Source organism: Mobula birostris, chromosome X (genome assembly GCF_030028105.1).
Source record: "Mobula birostris isolate sMobBir1 chromosome X, sMobBir1.hap1, whole genome shotgun sequence".
NCBI lineage: Eukaryota > Metazoa > Chordata > Chondrichthyes > Myliobatiformes > Myliobatidae > Mobula > Mobula birostris.
In genome coordinates, this window is record NC_092402.1 from 4,889,159 (window position 1) to 4,909,148 (window position 19,990).

A 19,990-nucleotide genomic window follows, 5' to 3' on the forward strand; every position below is an offset into this window, starting at 1 on the left:
ACAGAGAGGCTTTGAGGAAAGAGAAGCAGAATAAACAGTGTAAAGACAGTAAGGTAGAAGGGCTGAAATGTGTGTACTTCAATGCAAGAAGCATCAGGAACAAAGGTGATGAACTGAGAGCTTGGATACATACATGGAATTATGATGTAGTGGCCATTACAGAGACTTGGCTGGCAGCAGGGCAGGAATGGATTCTCAATATTCCTGGATTTCTGTGCTTTAAAAGGGATAGAGAGGGTGGAAAAAGGGGAGGAGGGGTGGCATTACTGGTCAGGGATACTATTACAGCTACAGAAAGGGTGGGTAATGTAGCAGAATCCTCTTTTGAGTCAGTATGAATGGAAGTCAGGAACAGGAAGGGAGCAGTTACTTTACTGGGGGTATTCTATAGGCCCCCTGGTAGCAGCAGAGATACAGAGGAGCAGATTGGGAGGCAGATTTTGGAAAGGTGCAAAAATAACAGGGTTGTTATCATGGGTGACTTTAACTTCCTTAATACTGATTGGCACCTGATTAATTCCAAGGGTTTAGATGGGGCAGAGTTTAAGTGTGTCCAGGATGGATTCCTGTCACAGTATGTGGACAGGCCAACTAGGGGGAATGCCATACTAGATCTAGTACTAGGTAATGAACTGGGTCAGGTCACAGATCTCTCAGTGGGTGAGCATCTGGGGGACAGTGACCACCGCTCCCTGGCCTTTAGCATTATCATAGAAAAGGATACAATCAGAGAGGACAGAAAAATTTTTAATTGGGGAAAGGCAAATTATGAGGCTATAAGGCTAGAACTTGCAGGTGTGAATTGGGATGATGTTTTTGCAGGGAAATGTACCATGGACATGTGGTCGATGTTTAGAGATCTCTCGCAGGATGTTAGGGATAAATTTGTCCTGGTGAGGAAGATAAAGAATGGTAGGGTGAAGGAACCATGGGTGACAAGTGAGGTGGAAAATCTAGTCAGGAGGAAGAAGGCAGCATACATGAGGTTTAGGAAGCAAGGATCAGATGGGTGTATTGAAGAATATAGGGAAGCAAGAAAGGAGCTTAAGAAGGGGCTGAGAAGAGCAAGAAGGGGGCATGAGAAGGCCTTGGCGAGTAGGGTAAAGGAAAACCCCAAGGCATTCTTCAATTATGTGAAGAACAAAAGGACGACAGGAATGAAGGTAGGACCGATTAGAGATAAAGGTGGGAAGATGTGCCTGGAGGCTGTGGAAGTGAGCGAGTTCCTCAATGAATACTTCTCTTCGGTATTCACCAATGAGTGGGAACTTAATGATGGTGAGGACAATATGAGTGAGGTTGATGTTCTGGAGCATGTTGATATTAAGGGAGAGGAGGTGTTGGAGTTGTTAAAATACATTAGGACAGATAAGTCCCCAGGGCCAGATGGAATATACCCCAGGCTGCTCCACGAGGTGAGAGAAGAGATTGCTGAGCTTCTGGCTAGGATCTTTATGTCCTCGTTGTCCATGGGACTGGTACCGGAGGATTGGAGGGAGGCAAGTGTTGTCCCCTTGTTCAATAAAGGTAGTAGGGATAGTCCAGGTAATTATAGACCAGTGAGCCTTACGTCTGTGGTGGGAAAGCTGTTGGAAAAGATTCTTAGAGATAGGATCTATAGGCATTTAGAGAATCATCGTCTGATCAGGGACAGTCAGCATGGCTTTGTGAAGGGCAGATCGTGAAGGGAGTTCTTTGAGGAGGTGACCAGGCATATAGATGAGGGTAGTGCAGTGGATGTGATCTATATGGATTTTAGTAAGGCATTTGACAAGGTTCCACACGGTAGGCTTATTCAGAAAGTCAGAAGGCATGGGATCCAGGGAAGTTTGGCCAGGTGGATTCAGAACTGGCTTGCCTGCAGAAGGCAGAGGGTGGTGGTGGAGGGACTACATTCAGATTGGAGGATTGTGACCAGTGGTGTCCCACAAGGATCTGTTCTGGGACCTCTACTTTTCGTGATTTTTATTAACGACCTGGATGTGGGGTTAGAAGGGTGGGTTGGCAAGTTTGCAGACGACACAAAGGTTAGTGGTGTTGTAGATAGTGTACAGGATTGTCAAAGATTGCAGAGAGACATTGATAGGATGCCGAAGTGGGCTGAGAAGTGGCAGATGGAGTTCAACCCGGAGAAGTGTGAGGTGGGACACTTTGGAAGGACAGACTCCAAGGCAGAGTACAAAGTAAATGGCAGGATACTTGGTAGTGTGGAGGAGCAGAGGGATCTCGGGGTACATGTCCACAGATCCCTGAAAGTTGCCTCACAGTTGGATAGGGTAGTTAAGAAAGCTTATGGGGTGTTAGCTTTCATAAGTTGAGGGATAGAGTTTAAGAGTCGCGATGTAATGATGCAGCTCTATAAAACTCTGGTTAGGCCACACTTGGAGTACTGTGTCCAGTTCTGGTCGCCTCACTATAGGAAGGATGTGGAAGCATTGGAAAGGGTACAGAGGAAATTTACCAGGATGCTGTCTGGTTTAGAAAGTATGCATTATGATCAGAGATTAAGGGAGCTAGGGCTTTACTCTTTGGAGAGAAGGAGGATGAGAGGAGACATGATAGAGGTGTACAAGATAATAAGAGGAATAGATGAGTGGATAGCCAGCGCCTCTTCCCCAGGGCACCACTGCTCAATACAAGAGGACATGGCTTTAAGGTAAGGGGTGGGAAGTTCAAGGGGATATTAGAGGAAGGTTTTTTACTCAGAGAGTGGTTGGTGCGTGGAATGCACTGTCTGAGTCAGTGGTGGAGGCAGATACACTAGTGAAGTTTAAGAGAAGACTAGACAGGTATACGGAGGAATTTAAAGTGGGGGCTTATGGAAGGCAGGGTTTGAGGGTCGGCACAACATTGTGGGCCGAAGGGCCTGTACTGTGCTGTACTATTCTATGTTCTATGACATGTCCTCTGTACCTACTCACCAGCACCTTAAACCTATGTCCTCTTGTGGTAACCATTTCAGCCCTGGGAAAAAGCCTCTGACTATCCACACGATCAATGCCTCTCATCATCCTATACATTTCTATCAGGTCACCTCTCATCCTCCGTTGCTCCAAGGAGAAAAGGCTGAGTCAATCCCAGTCTGATATACAGGGTCACGGTGGGGAGACGTCAATCCCAGTCTGATATACGGGGTCACGGTGGGGAGACGTCAATCCCAGTCTGATATACAGGGTCATAGTGGGGAGACGTCAATCCCAGTCTGATACACAGGGTCATGGTGGGGAGACGTCAATCCCAGTCTGATACACAGGGTCATGGTGGGGAGACGTCAATCCCAGTCTGATACAGAGGGTCATGGTGGGGAGACGTCAATCCCAGTCTGATATACAGGGTCACGGTTGGGAGAAGTCAATCCCAGTCTGATATACAGGGTCACGGTGGGGAGACGTCAATCCCAGTCTGATATACAGGGTCACGGTGGGGAGATGTCAATCCCAGTCTGATATACAGGGTCACGGTGGGGAGACGTCAATCCCAGTCTGATATACAGGGTCACGGTGGGGAGACGTCAATCCCAGTCTGATATACAGGGTCATAGTGGGGAGACGTCAATTCCAGTCTGATACACAGGGTCACGGTGGGGAGATATCAATCCCAGTCTGATATACAGGGTCATGGTGGGGAGATATCAATCCCAGTCTGATGAACAAGGTCATGGTGGGGACAGTTCACTCCCTCTCTATTGACTCTGTCATATGCAAGTTCGAAGGTCAAAATAATTTTACATTCTGAGTACATATACTTTGCCGTATCGTATTCCGAAGTTTATTTTCGCGCAGGCATTCAAAGTAGAAGAAAAAAGAAGCAAAAGGTTTTATGAAAAAACTGCACAGAATAGCCTCATGAGCAACTTCTGTGTAAGGGGCAAACTTTGCATTTAATAAACCAACGAATCGACAAACAAGAGGGTCAGATATTATTGCTTGCACACAAGCCTAAGGAGAACGGTATAATTTTTACTCTGTACACAGTGCAGCACAAAAAACCTACAAGAGTATAAAGAACATAATAATCATAAAAAACACCTAAACACATACATCCTGCTTCCAATCGTGGGCAAGTCTGGGACCAGGGGGTACAGCCTCAGAATAGAAGGACGTTCCCTTTAGAATAGAGACGAGGAGGAACTTCTTTAACTAACGGTTAGTGAATTTGTGAAATCCTTTTGTCACAGGCGGCTGTGGAGGCCAAGTCATTGGCTATATTTAAAGCAGAGGTCAACTGGTTCTTGGTTATTATGAACTAGTTGCCTGTTACACCTCTGGCGTTTCAGGCAGCAATGAAGGTTCTCCACCTCTGTTAGTCTTTGACTATATAGAATAAATCTTCATTGCTGTTTCTGTAACAATTTTCTTTTGACCAATCAGGGTTGTTGCCCCCCCCCCCCCAAATCTGTCGGGAGCCAGTGGCCCTCTCTTAGTCTGACCTCTACCCTTTGACCTGTTTGACATGAGCAACCCTGCCAAGAGCTAAAGCATAAAGCCCTGACTCCAGCCAGCACAGCTCTCCGGGTTATTGAAGTACGAAAGCAAGCATGCAAGTACAGCAGGCAGTGAAGAAAGCTAATGGCATGCTGGTCTTCATAACAAGGGGAATTGAGTATAAGAGCAAAGAGGTCCTTCTGCAGCTGTGCAGGGCTCTGGTGAGACCACACCTGGAGTACTGTGTGCAGTTTTGGCCTCCAAATTTGGGGAAGGACATTCTTGCTATTGAGGGAGTGCAGCGTAGGTTCACAAGGTTAATTCCCGGGATGGCGGGACTGTCATATGTCAAAAGGTTGGAGCGACTGGGCTTGTATACGCTGGAATTTAGAAGGCTGAGAGGGGATCTTATTGAAACATATAAGATTATTAAGGGATTGGACACGCTGCAGGCAGGAAACATGTTCCCGCTGATGGGTGAGTCCAGAACCAGAGGCCACAGTTGAAGAATAAGGGGTAGGCCGTTTAGAACGGAGTTGAGGAAAAACTTTTTCACCCAGATAGTGGTGGATATATGGAATGCTCTGCCCCAGAAGGCTGTGGAGGCCAAGTCTCTGGATGTTTTCAGGAAAGAGATGGATAGAGCTCTTAAAGATAGCGGAATCAAAGCTTATGGGGATAAGGCAGGAACTGGATACTGATTGTGGATGATCAGCCATGATCACGGTGCTGGCTCGAAGGGCCGAATGGCCTACTCCAGCACCTATTGTCTATTGAAAGCCTCCTAACCCAAGGTTGTGGTCATCTTGGGGGAAGTTCTTGATTCGTCAGGGTGTCAAAGGTTACCGGGATAAGGCAGGAGGAGGCGTTTGAGGGGGATAATGAATCAGCCATGATGGAACGGTCCAGCAGACTCGATGGGCTGAATGGCCTAATTCTGCTCCTCTGGTCTTGTGGTCCTACAATAGCAAGCATGAGCACGATGTTCCATTCCTGCAAAGCAGGACGGCAGGTTGCCAGCACTCACCTTCCCTCCTCTCCGTCGAGGAGGCCGCGGTACCTCGCTATTTCCCCCTCCAGCCTCATCTTGGTGTTGAGCAGCAACTCGTGCTTCCAGACCTGGCGCCTGATGTCCGTCCTGACCTCCCTCAGCTCGCCCTCCAGCTCCTCGACGACGCCCGCCAGGTCCCTCACCCGCCGCTCGTGCCTCTGCTCGGTCGCGCGGAGCGAGCGCTCCAAACCCTTCCGCTGCAAATCCACAACGGACCCGTCAGCGTTCTGTCGCGGAGCACGCCCAGCACCCTTCCCCCGCCTTCCCGCGCGAAGCCGCCCCCACCCCCCCCTTTCAAAAACCAGAATCAGCCTCAAGGAGCTTGGGGGAGCTCAGCGGCGCCTATGGAAAAGAGCGAACAGTCGACGTTCCGGGCCGAGACCCTTCGTCAGGACTGTAGAGGGAAGGGGGGAGAGGCCCTATAAATTCTGCTCCCCACCTTCCTTATAGGGCCTCTCCCCCCTTCCCTCTACAGTCCTGACGAAGGGATCCGGCCCGAAACGTCGACTTATCGTTTCCACGGGTGCTGCCCGACCTGCTGAGTTCCCCCAGCGTGCTGTGAGTGACCACAGGGAGGTGATGGGCAGGTAAGGAGATCAGGGAGAGAGGGAAATGGGGATGGGGAGAGGTGGGGCCGTGACCGGAAGTTGGAGAAAGCGACGCTCATGCCATCAGGTTGGGGGCTACCCAGACGGAGTATAAGGTGTCGCTCTTCCGACCCGAGTGTGGCCTCGCCGCGACAGTGGAGGAGGCCACGGAGTGGCTGTTGGAATGGGAATGGGAAGCGGAGTTAAATCTTCTGGCGGACGGAGCGTAGGTGCCCAGGGAAGCAGTAGGTCATAAAATTTGTTGTTTTGTAGCAGCAGTACATTGCAATACACAATAACAAAATCTAAATATTTACCAAACGGTGCTAAAGTCTATCTATAGCAAGGGTGCCTGAGACCTTTGCACATAGGACAGTAGTAATTTTATCCATTGCACTGTACTGCTGCGGCAAAAACAAACACAAATTTCATGTGTATGATGATAAACCTGATTCTGATCTGGGTCTCTGCTGTGGACTGAGAGAGGGGAAGGGGGACAGGGAGAGGGGAATCACGGTTGGGAAAAGGGGAAGGGCGAGGGGAGGGAGTGGGAAACACCGGAGAGATATTTTGTAATGGTCAATAAACCAATTGTTTGGAATCAAATGACCTTGCCTGGTGTCTCAGGGCTCTGGGTCCATCTGCACCCCCCAACTGCCCCGACACTCCTTCTCTGCCACCTGTCCCACACCCCTACCGCGGCGCCCCACCCTCGTCATTCCCAACATCCTCTGCTCCCGCCAGATTTACAAACTCGCTCTCCGCTCCACGCTGACAGATACAGTCTCAGGCAACCCAGCTAGATACTGTACATGTGCCTCTGAATTTTGACCCGTTCTGTATAAAATTAATTTAAATCCGAGAGGAAAAAAGCAAAATAAATGTTAAGGTCGTGCACATGGGTTCATTGTCCATTCAGAAACCTGATGGCAGAGGGCAATACATTGAGTGTGTGCCTTCAGGCTCCTGTACCTCCTCCCTGATGGCAGAGGGGAAGAAGCTGTTCCTGAATCATTGAGTGTGTGTCTTCAGGCTCCTGTACCTCCTCCCTGATGGCAGAGGGGAAGAAGCTGTTCCTGAGTCGTTGAGTGTGTGTCTTCAGGCTCCTGTACCTCCTCCCTGATGGCAGAGGGGAAGAAGCTGTTCCTGAATCGCTGAGTATGTGTCTTCAGGCTCCTGTACCTCCTCCCTGATGGCAGAGGGGAAGAAGCTGTTCCTGAATCGTTGAGTGTGTGTGTCTTCAGGCTCCTGTATCTCCTCCCTGATGGCAGAGGGGAAGAAGCTGTTCCTGAATCGTTGAGTGTGTGTGTCTTCAGGCTCCTTTATACTTTATACTCTATTGTCACCAAACAATTGATACTAGAGCGTACAATCATCACAGCGATATTTGATTCTGCGCTTCCCGCTCCGATTACAAATCGATAGTAAATATTAAAAAAATTTAATTATAAATCATAAATAGAAAATAGAAAAGGGAAAGTAAGGTAGTGCAAAAAAAACCGAGAGGCAGGTCCGGATATTTAGAGGGTACGGCCCAGATCCGGGTCAGGATCCGTTCAGCAGTCTTATCACAGTTGGAAAGAAGCTGTTCCCAAATCTGGCCGTACGAGTCTTCAAGCTCCTGAGCCTTCTCCCGGAGGGAAGAGGGACGAAAAGTGTGTTGGCTGGGTGGGTCGTGTCCTTGATTATCCTGGCAGCACTGCTCCGACAGCGTGCGGTGTAAAGTGAGTCCACGGACGGAAGATTGGTTTGTGTGATGTGCTGGGCCGTGTTCACGATCTTCTGCAGCTTCTTCCGGTCTTGGACAGGACAGCTTCCATACCAGGTTGTGATGCACCCTAGAAGAATGCTTTCTACAGTGCATCTATAAAAATTAGTGAGGGTTTTAGGGGTTTTGTACCTCCTGCCTGATGGCAGAGGGGAAGAAGCTGTTCCTGAATCGTTGAGTGTGTGTCTTCAGGCTCCTGTACCTCCTGCCTGATGGCAGAGGGGAAGAAGCTGTTCCTGAATCGTTGAGTGTGTGTCTTCAGGCTCCTGTACCTCCTCCCTGATGGCAGAGGGGAAGGAGCTGTTCCTGAATCGTTGAGTGTGTGTCTTCAGGCTCCTGTACCTCCTCCCTGATGGCAGCAGTGAGAAGAGGGCACGTCCTGCGCGATGAGGTCCTTCATCATGGGGGTGGCACCGTTTCGAGGCATCACCTTTTGAAGATGTCCTGACCACTGGAGGAGGCTGGTTCCCATGATGGGAGCTGAGTTTACAAGTTTCTTCAGATTTTTTCGATCCCCGTGCAGTGGCCTCTCCGTACCAGATGGTGATGCAGCCAGTCAGAATGCTCTCCACGGTACATCTGTTGAAATTTGTGAGAGTATTTGGTGACATAACCAAATCTCCTGAAACTCGAGGAAATATAGCCACTATTGTGCCTCCTTTGCGTAACGCTCAGCTATATTGGCTCGTATTTATCTCGGGGAAACCCCGTCTGCTGCCCACCTTGTCTCCAGGGCGCAGGTTGTATGGAAGACCGGCAGTTGCCCATGCTGCAAGTCTCCCTTCTCCACGCCACCGATGTTGTGCAAGGGAAGGGCACGAGGACCCATACAGCTTGGCACCAGTGTCGTCGCAGTGCAATGTGTGGTTAAGTGCCTTGCTCAAGGACACAACGTGCTGCCTTGGCCGAGGCTCGAACTCACGACCTTCAGGTCGCTAGTCCAATGTCTTAACCACTTGGCCACGTGCCCACAATGTACGTTTTACCAATTACACTTTATAGATATTACTAAATCTATGAGATTAATAGAAGTTCAATACAAAAAGGAACGGAAAAGGTGCCAGACTTATCAAAGTTCAGTTTCTCCGTGCACACGTTAGAGCGCGGGGACCTCTTTGGGACCACCTGGACCCCTTCGACTGGCAGCACGGCACCACCCGCAGTGATCAGCCCCAGCTTTCCCCGCACGTCCGTCGTCCTCACGGTCTCTCCTCCAACCTCCCCGCCAAAAACCCTCTGGTTCCCAGCCATAAGAGACAGCATATTCCCCCCAGAAAGAATAACATGGACACCCATTGCTTCATTCGCTCTGTTATAACCCAAACAAAGTGCTAGCTAGAGACTTCATCAGCACTTAACATAACAAAGAAGCCATTTTGATTACCATACACAGTAACATAAAAGAAGAAACCCCTTACATTTGTAATAGCATCGATATGTTGGGTCCAGGATAAATCCTCGGAGGTGTTGGCACCCAGGAACATGAAAGTGCTCACCCTTTGCGGGTGAGGTGTGTTACCTGGACTTCCCCTTCCCGAAGTCCACCATCAGGTCTTACAGGCGTCGGATGCAAGGTGGCCGTTGCGACATCACCCAACCAGCTGATCCCTCTCACTCCCGTCCGCACCCCCCCCGACCCTCGTCACCATCCGAAGTTCGAAGGTCGCCTCGTCGTGAAATTTACGGACGGTATTTGAGCTGTGCCTCGCCGCACGGTTGCGGGTGTAGAGAGAGAGAGTAGAGCAGTGGGCTAGGCGCGCCAAGCGTTGCCCGTCAGCGAGGAGGAGACGTCTGCACAGACTGCGGTCGGACGGTAAGGAGGCCAAAGATCCAGATGCAGGGGGAGGTACGGAGGCCCGGATTTTGGAGCTTGTGGATTAGAGCTGAGGGTACGATTGTGCTGATGACAGCTCTGCGTTCAATAAAGAGCCGCCTGACTTTAGTATTACTATTAATCGAGGAGATTTGAGGCCGAGGGGAGGGCGAGTGAGGCCGTAGACTTATCGTGGCGATAGGCAACCTGCAGCATTCAGGACATTTTGATAGTTAAGGAGGAAGGAGAAGATGGCGGTGCGATACAGCGCTCGTGGCCGTACCGAATGATATCGATATGTGTAACTAGGGAGCCGTGCACAATCCTGATTTGATGGAGACAGCTGTGAGAAGCGCAGAGGAACATCTGGAGAAACTTCTGAAATGCCCGCTTCGCTGCCACTGTGCGATCGAGAATCTCCGGAGGGGAAGGCCCCAAATCCTCGGCTCTGCCTGTTGCCTGTTGCCGGGGCCGGGGTCGAAGGGCTCGGCAGAGATGGTGCTCGGTGTCGGAGAGCTGGTCGGAGGCTCGGAGTTTTCGGACGGACTCAGAGTCGGACTGTGGTCGGGTGCTTCCGGGATGCTGCATCGACAAGTTGGCGGCGCTGGAGGTTCACCGTCTGCGTGAGGTGATAGGACTTTCGAGAAACTGTGAGACTTTTTTTTACCATGCCCATGGTCTGTTCTTAACAAATTACGGTATTGCTTTGCACTGTTGTAACTGTATGTTATAATTATGTGGCTTTTGTTAGTTTTTAAGTTGGTTTGTCATGTGTTTTCGCGCTATCATTCTGGAAAAACATCTTTATCATTTCTTAATGCATGCATTACTAAATGACAATAAAAGGGGTCAGTGTGTCCTCATAATCATAATAATCCAGGCCCCTTGCTTTGCCTGGAGGTGATTCTGGGCACGATCAACCTCTCGAAGCACCTCAACACAGGAGAAGAGTGGTTCGCACAACGTTTTACACTGCAGGAGACCCGGGTCCAATTCCCACCGCCGCCCCCATAAGCAGCTTGCACAGTCTCTCCCCTTGACCGCTCAGCTCTCCTCCTGGGTGCCCCGGTTTCCTCTCACAGCCCAAAGACCTAACGGCTGGTAGGCTAGTTAGCCTTTAGACAATAGACAATAGGTGCAGGAGTAGGCCATTCAGCCCTTCGAGACAGCACCACCATTCACTGTGATCATGGCTGGTCATCCGCAATCAGTACCCTTTTCCTGCCTTCTCCCCGTATCCCTTCACTCCACTATCTTTAAGAGCTCTATCTAACTCTTTCTTGAAAGAATCCAGAGAATTGGCCCCCACTGCCTTCTGAGGCAGAGCATTCCACAGAACCACAACCCTCTGTGTGAAAAAGTTTTTCCTCAACTCCGTTCTAAGTTGTCTACCCCTTATTCTTAAACTGTGGCCTCTGGCTCTGGACTCCCCCAACATCGGGAACATGTTTCCTGCCTCCAGCGTGTCCAATCCCTTAATAATCTTATATGTTTCAATCAGATTCCCTCTCATCCTTCCAAATTCTAAAGCCCAGTCGCTCCAATCTCTCAAAATATGACAGTCCCGCCATCACGGGAATTAACCTTGTGAACCTACACTGCCTCCCTCAATAGCTAGAATGTCCTTCCTCAAATTTGGAGACCAAAACTGTACACAATATTCCAGGTGTGGTCTCACCAGGGCCCTGTACAGCTGCAGAAGGGCCTCTTTGCTCTTATACTCAATTCCCCTTGTTATGAAGGCCAGCATGCCATTAACTTTCTTCACAGCCTGCTGTACCTGCATGCTTGCTTTCAGTGACTGATGTACAAGGACACCCAGATCTCATTGTACTTCCCCTTTTCCTAACTTGACACCATTCAGGAAGTAATCTGCCTTCCTGTTCTTACCACCAAAGTGGATAACCTCACATTTATCCACATTAAACTGCATCTGCCATGCATCTGCCCACTCACCCAGCCTGTCCAAGTCACCCTGCATTCTCATAACATCCTCCTCACATTTCACACTGCCACCCAGCTTTGTGCCATCGGCAAATTTGCTAAATTAGTCATTGTAAACTGTCCCACGATCAGGCTGGGATGAAATCAGCGGATTGCGGACTGGCACGGCTCCAAGGGCTGGAAGGGTCTGTTCCGTGCTGTGTCTCGATAGATAGATAGACTGATAGTACTTTACCGTCTTTCCAAGTTTCATTTTGATGTGGCTGCCCGGGGTGGTGATGGTGGCGACAGAGGCAAGCACGATAGTGGCGTTCAAGAGTCTCTGAGACAGTGACAACAATGTTGAGGAATTGGAAGGGTGTGTAGGCACGAGGGATTAGTTTAGTGGGTATTTGATTCCTGATCTGATTGGTTCAATCAGCGCGGCCCTGTAGCACAGCCTTTCCCTATAACCTGGGTCCTCGAGTGCCGGCCACATCCTCGTAACCTTTCTCTGCACTCTTTCCATCTTATTGACGTCTATCCAGTATGTCAGCCAGGGCACAAAACACCACAGAAAGGCAAAGAAAGATACGAATTATGACATCAGAGGATAAAGTATCCTCTGACCCGGATCTGGGCCGTACCCTCCAAATATCCGGACCTGCCTCTCGGTTTTTTTTTTTTTGCACTACCTTACTTTCCATTTTTCCATTTTCTATTTATGATTTATAATTTAAATTTTTAATATTTACTATCGATTTGTAATCCAGGGAGCGGGAAGCGCAGAATCAAATATCGCTGTGATGATTGTACGCTCTAGTATCAATTGTTTGGCGGCAATAAAGTATAAAGTATAGATTCGGAATGAAATGCCTTTAAATACCAGAATGGGTTTTCAATGTAAAGGGCAGTACAAATAGAGGGGAGTGGGGAGGTCCCACTAGAATGGTTAATCAAGATTAACTGTCCGGGGGAAGAAATTTTTAAGATGGTGTCATGTTTTTGTTTTCATAGCCCTAATGCACATTTTGGGTGGTGGGGTGGAGATACGTCTCCGCCAAAGGAGGTGTGAGGCGCTCCTTCCCTCCACCAGCCTGCAGGTCACCCTCGGGCAAGGTGCAGCACCTGCTCAGCCCCCCGATCAGGGTCAGGTGAAACCGTGAGCAGCCGGTGCAGATCACAAGTCCTGGTGACGCGACCACTGACGCCAGGCAGACAATCTCTGAAGAGTATTGATAATGGCTGGGAGGAAACACCCATCTTGTGAAGTCACTGCCCAGAAGGCGGCGATGGCAAACACCTCCATAGGAAAATTTGCCAAGAACAATCATGGTCATGGTAAGATTATGACTCTACTCATCATACAACAAGGCGCGCCTAACGATGATGTCATATGACAAGGTGCGCATAATGACGATGTCATATGACACACAGCAGATAATGACGATGTCATACGACACAGCACATAATGATGATGTGAAATTATTATAAAACAAGGCAATTATCTGCTAAATGAGATTCTGCAGATGCTGGAAATCCAGAGCAACACACAAAATGCTGGAGGAGCTCAGCAGATCAGGAGCGTATTAGGAAATGAATAAACAGTCGATGTTTGGGGCCGAAACCCTTCATCAGGACTGAGAAGGAAGGGGGAAGATGCCTGAAGGAAAAGGTGGGGGGGGGGGGAGGGACGAAAGCCAGCTGGAAGGTGACAGGTGAAGTCAGGAGGGTGGGAAAGGTCAAGGGCTGGAGAAGAGAGAATCTGACAGGAGAGGAGAGTGGACCGCGGGCGAAAGGGAAGGAGGAGGGGACCCAGGGAGGAAGTCATAGGCAGGTGTGAGGAAGTGAAAGGTCAGAGAAAGGGAGAAGGGCAGGAATTTTGTTCACTGGAAAGAGAAATGGATGTTCATCACACCATCAGGTTGGAGGCTACCCAGACGGAATATAAGGTGTTGCTTCTCCACCGAGGGGTGGCCTCATCTTGGCACAAGAGCGACACGTCGGAACGGGAATGGGAATCGAAGTTAAAAGGTGTGGCCACCGGGAAGTCCCGTTCATGGCTGAGAGTGCTCGACAAAGCGGCCTCCCCTCACCCACCACCAATTTACGACGGGTCTCACCGACATAGAGGAGGCTGCACCGGGAGCAGCGGACGCAGTAAGCGATGCCGGGTGCATTGGAGCCCGTGACACACCTTTGCTGTAAAGAGACTCTCTGTCTCGACCAATGCTTCGAACTCCTGAAAATATCTACTCCGTGGGGGCCACACCCCTCACTCGTCCGCGGCGCACCCACGTTTTGCGTTGGGATGCCTGAGGGAGTCCCGTGATCGGGCCTGGATCAAAGAGGGCAGCTTCAGAATGAGGGGGCTACGAGGTGCCACTGCTCAGGGAGATGGTCTTAGTCTTAGACACCAGGTCCCACTGCCCGTAGCTTACCACGTCCGACCCATCACTAGGAGGACACAGATAACAGGTGGTATGTTTTGTTAGACAAAATATGGATCGGGCTGCGTGTCTGATCAGACTGATAACCAGCCTTTCTCTAGAATTGAACCTCCTAAACACAAGACAACATACGAAGGACACTTCACATTATGGATCATACACGAAAAAATAAAATCGAAGCAATAGTGATAAGCATGGACGCTGAAAAGGCATTTGAATCGGTTAATCGGAATTTTCTTTACAGAGTTTTACATCGATTTGGTTTCCATGACACAATTATTAAAACTATACAGGCACTATATGACAATCCTACTGCTAGGATTAAAATCAATGGATATTTATCAAATAGTTTTACCCTAGAAAGGGGCACGAGACAGGGTTGTGCATGGTCACCGCTACTCTTCGCATTATATCTGGAACCATTAGCTCAATACATCAGACAAAATGAAGCTATCAAGGGGAATTACTATTAAAGGGACAGAGCATAAATTGGCCTGTTATGTGGATGACATTTTGATCTATCTCGGGCAACCGACATCCTCTTTCCCTAAATTGATGCAATCCTTTGAACAATATGGTTAATTATCAGGATACAAGATCAACACAGATAAAACCCAATTACTTTCATATGGACTATAGCCCACCAAGAGAAATTGAAAGTAGATATCCTTGGGCATGGGAAACAGAGTCTGTCATAATTGGGCATCATTATGCCAAAAGATTTGGCAAAATTATCAGAATGCAATTATCAGCCTATATATAAAAAAATTAAGGAAGATATAACAAGATGGAACCTAATTCCTTTTTTTAGTCTCAGTTCAAGGATTGAGTCTATTAAAATGAATATATTGCCCAGACTACTATATCTCTTTCAGATCCTACCAATAGAGATTAATCAGAATCAATTCAATGAATGGAGCAAAATGTTATCAAGATCTATATGGCAAGATAAAAGGCCTAGAGTTTGTCTCAAAACTTTGTAATTAACCAAGGAAAAGGGGGGATGGGGCCTACCTTCTCTTAGAGATTATTATTTTGCAGCACAGTTGAGAGCCGTGATATGCTGGTGCAACCCATCATATAACGCTCAATGGAAAAAAATTGAGGAGAGGATACTTCCCATTCCCATACAGGCAATTTCAGCTGATAACAACCTACAAAGATACATAAATACTATTGATAACCCGTGGGTGAAATGGACTCTTAAAATATGGAAAACTGTTATAAAAGAATATAAACTAGAGGGAGTATATGACTCGGATTTTACACCGAATAAACTGGATGACTCGGATTTTACACCGAATAATCTGGATGTTAGATTTAAGGATTGAACAGCTAAATGAATTAACAGCTATTTGCAATATAATGAAAGAAGGAACACTGTTCAGTTTTGAAATGCTCAAAGAGAAACATTTATTAGAAAAACAAGACTTTTATCGGTATCTACAGATGTGACAGTATGTTAATAGGACGGTTAAAAATGTAACCAAGGCAAGTGCATGTCTGATAGCGCTATTTAGAAAAGCATATAATTCAGACAACGGTAGTAGAATCATTTCAAGCGTGTATAAGGGTTTGTCAAATCTTAAAACACATTCAACTTCCTACATTAAAACGAAATGGGAGAAGGAAGGAGGGATAACAATATCTGAGTAAGACTGGACAATAATATGGAGGTATCAATGGAAGTGTACCAGTTCACAGAAATGGAGGGAGTTTGGGTGGAAAAACTTGATAGGATATTTTATTACACCCCCTCGGAAATCCCATTATGATAGTAACCCCACTGCTTGCTGGAGAAATTGTGGAAATCAAAATGCAAACCATTATCATATTTTCTGGGAATGCCCCGTTATCAAAGACTATTGGAGTGGGATACATAATGCCCTACAAGACAACTTTAAATGTGAAATACCCTTAGAAAGTAAGACCATATATTTTGGGTATATACCTCAAGAATAGTTGAAAAGAGATAACTGTTTAATGAATATACTGCTGGTGGCTGGTAAAAAGACCCTTACCAGGAAATGGTTATCAGAGGAGAGCCCAACTGTAAACGTATGGATGGAAATTACAATGGACATTTACAAAATGGAGAAGATAACAGCATCTGTTAATCATAAGTTGGAACAATTTGATTCCTGCTCAGAAAAATAGTTCAACTACATAACACCTCATAGGCCTGATTTTATTCTCACAAATCAATGAATATGTTGTTTAAAAAAAAAGATCACTCCCTACTTTGTACATAGTTTTCTCCTTTTGCTTGTTCTTTCTTTCCTCTCCTTTCTATAAGTGTATACCTCAGATCAACATTATGTGGAGATTTGTGACAAATATGACTATATGATATATATGTACAATATCTGAAATACATCTTATGGATTTTTTTTGATGATGAAATTCAATAAAAAATAAATTACAAATAAAAAAGAATTGAACCTCCTGAGTGGCTGCTGGGGAGAAATGAGAGGGTAAATTACAGGATTTCCTGTCAAATTTTAATGATTAAAAGATTAGCTTTATTTGTCAATTGCACAGTACTGCGCAAAATTTTTAGGCAGTTACCTCAATAGACAGCAATAGACCACAAGGCCATAAAGGAGCAGAATTAGGCCATTCAGCCCATCAGGTCTACTCTGCCATTTCATCATGGCTGATCCAATTTTCTCTCTCAGCCCCAATTTCCTCCCTTCTGTCCGTATCCCTTGATACGCTGACCAATCAAGAATCTATCAACCTCTGCCTTAACTATACGTAAAGACCTGACCTTCACAGTATTCTGTGGCAACAAATTCCACAGATTTACCACTCTCTGCCTAAAGAAGTTCCTCCTCATCTATTCTGAGGCTGTGTCCTCTGGTCCTAGGCTCCCCCACTATAGGAAACATCCTCTCCACATCCACTCTATCTGTATCCTCTGGTCCTAGGCTCCCCCACTATAGGAAACATCCTCTCCACATCCACTCTATCTGTGTCCTCTGGTCCTAGACTCCCCCACTATAGAGAACATCCTCTCCACATCCACTCTATCTGTGTCCTCTGGTCCTAGACTCCCCCACTGTAGGAAACATCCTCTCCACATCCACTATATCTGTGTCCTCTGGTCCCTGACTCCTCCACTATAGGAAACATCCTCTCCACATCCACTCTATCTGTGTCCTCTGGTCCTAGACTCCCCCACTATAGGAAACATCCTCTCCACATCCACTCTATCTGTATCCTCTGGTCCTAGACTCCCCCGCTATAGGAAACATCCTCTCCACGACCACTCTATCTGTGTCCTCTGGTCCTAGACTCCCCCACTATAGGAAACATCCTCTCCACATCCACTCTATCTGTGTCCTCTGGTCCTAGACTCCCCCACTATAGGAAACATCCTCTCCACATCCACTCTATCTGTGTCCTCTGGTCCTAGACTCTCCCACTATAGGAAACATCCTCTCCACGACCACTCTATCTGTGTCCTCTGGTCCTAGACTCCCCCACTATAGGAAACATCCTCTCCACATCCACTCTATCTGTGTCCTCTGGTCCTAGACTCCCCCACTATAGGAAACATCCTCTCCACATCCACTGTATCTGTGTCCTCTGGTCCTAGACTCCCCCACTATAGGGAACATCCTCTCCACATCCACTATATCTGTGTCCTCTGGTCCCTGACTCCTCCACTATAGGAAACATCCTCTCCACATCCACTCTATCTGTGTCCTCTGGTCCTAGACTCCCCCACCATAGGAAACATCCTCTCCACATCCACTCTATCTGTGCCCTCTGGTCCTAGACTCCCCCACTGTAGGAAACATCCTCTCCACATCCACTCTATCTGTGTCCTCTGATCCTAGACTCCCCCACTGTAGGAAACATCCTCTCCACATCCACTCTATCCAGGCTGTTCACCTTTCGATGGGTTTCAATCAGGTCACCCCTCATTCTTCTGAATTCCAGTGAAAATAGGCCCAAAGCCATCAAACGATCTTCATATGACAAGCCATTCAATCCTGGAATTGTTTTTGTGAATCTCCTTTAAACCCCCTCCAGTTTCAGCACATCCTTTCTAAGATAAGAGGCCCAAAACTTTCACTCACAATACTCCAAGTGAGGCTCCACCAGTGCTCTATAAAGTTTCAACACCACATCCTTGCTTTTATATTCTAGTACTCTGGAAATGAATGCCAACATGAAAGCACCAGCTTTCCAAGAAAAGGAAAACCTGGAAAAGCAGATAGACTTGGAAAAACAAGAAGTTTAAAAGTATAATGTGCGATAATTACTATTCTGTAACAAGACGATTTTAGTCTTACAAGTGATGTAGATGAAATCAATGTAATTGAGGTAATGCAACTACACGAAAACATGTGACATAATTCGGGAAGAATAGCAGTTTGCGGCATTACCTAACGAGCACATTAAGCATCCACAAGGAATTGCAACTACAGAATGATGCTAATAGAGAACTACAGGCTGAACTAGATTGTCTGAAGTAGAGAACTCCAGGACATATTTGGTTGAAACACCACAAGTCTAACAGGTGGTGGTAATGCACTGAAAACTGGTTGCCAACCGCCACTAAACAAAAAAAAAAGAATGCTAACATTGCATTTGCCTTCCTCACCACAGACTCAACCTGCAAATGAACCTTTCGGGAATCCATCTGACATTTCTTTGCCCTTTTTCCCCAATCTAAGTCCTTCTGTAGCCTCAAACCTATGTGCTCCACCTATCTTCACAGCGACCGCAAACTTTGCAACAAAGCCATCGATTCCATCATTTAAATCATTGACATATAACGTCAAAAGAATTGGTCTGAACACTGACCCCTGTAGAACTTCACTAGTCACTGGCCGCCAACCAGAAAAAAGCTCCCTTTATTCCACTCTTTGCCTCCAGCCAATCAGACACTGCTTCATCCATACTAGAATCTTTCCCTGTAATACCACGGGCTTGTAGCTATTTAAGCAGCCTCGTGTGTGGCACCTTGTCAAGGGCTTTCTGAAAATCCAAAGACACGACATCAACTGGTTCTCCTTTGTCTATCCTGCTTGTTATTTCTTTAAAAAGTTCCCAACAGATTTGTCAGGCAAGTCTTTCCCTTGAGGACACCATGTTGACTGTGGCCTATTTTATCATGTGCCTCCAAGTACCCTGAGACCTCGTCCTTAAATAATCAGCGCCAACATCTTCCCAACCACTGAAGTCAGACAAACAGTCCAACAATTTCATTTCTTCTGCCCCTCTCGCTCCTTGAAGAGTGGAGTGACATTTGCAATCTTCCAGTTTTCTGGAACCATTCCAGAATCTAGTGATCCTTGAAAGATCATTACTAATGCCTCTACAATCTCTTCAGTCACCTCTTTCAGAACTCTGGGGTGCACACCATCTGGTCCAGGTGATTAACTACCTTCAATTTCTCAAGAACCTTCTCCCTAGTAATGGTAACTTCACACACTTCATGACCCCTGACACCTGGAACTTCCACCATACTGTTACAGACTTCCACAGTGAAGACCGACACAAAATACTTATTCAGTTTGTCTGCCATTTCCTTGTCCTGCATTACCAGCTCTCCAGCATCGTTTTCTACTCTCGACTCTCACCTCCCTTTTACATTTTATGTACTCAAAGATACTTTTGGTATCCTCTTTAATATTACTGGCTAGCTTACTTTTATATTCCATCTTTACCTTCTTAATGACTCTTTTAGTTGCCTTCTGTTGGTTTTTAAAAACTTCCCAGTCCTCTAGCTGTCCACTAATTTTTTCTTTATTATATACCCTCTCTTTGACTTTTATGTTGGCTTTGACTTCTCTTGACTTCAACTACTGCACAGAGTCTTGTCATCTTCAGAAGTTTTCTGATGACTCTGTCATAGTTGGATGCATCAGCAGGGGAGATGAGGCTGAGTACAGGGCTACGGTCGGAAACTTTGTCACATGGTGTGAGCAGAATTATCTGCAGCTTAATGTGAAAAAGA

At 47.0% G+C, this 19,990-nt stretch overlaps 1 pseudogene; it reads right to left on the reverse strand.

The window, feature by feature from the left end:
• Window positions 1-19,990, reverse strand: part of LOC140191416 (keratin, type I cytoskeletal 19-like) — a 112,279-nt pseudogene that overhangs the window by 36,446 nt on the left and 55,843 nt on the right.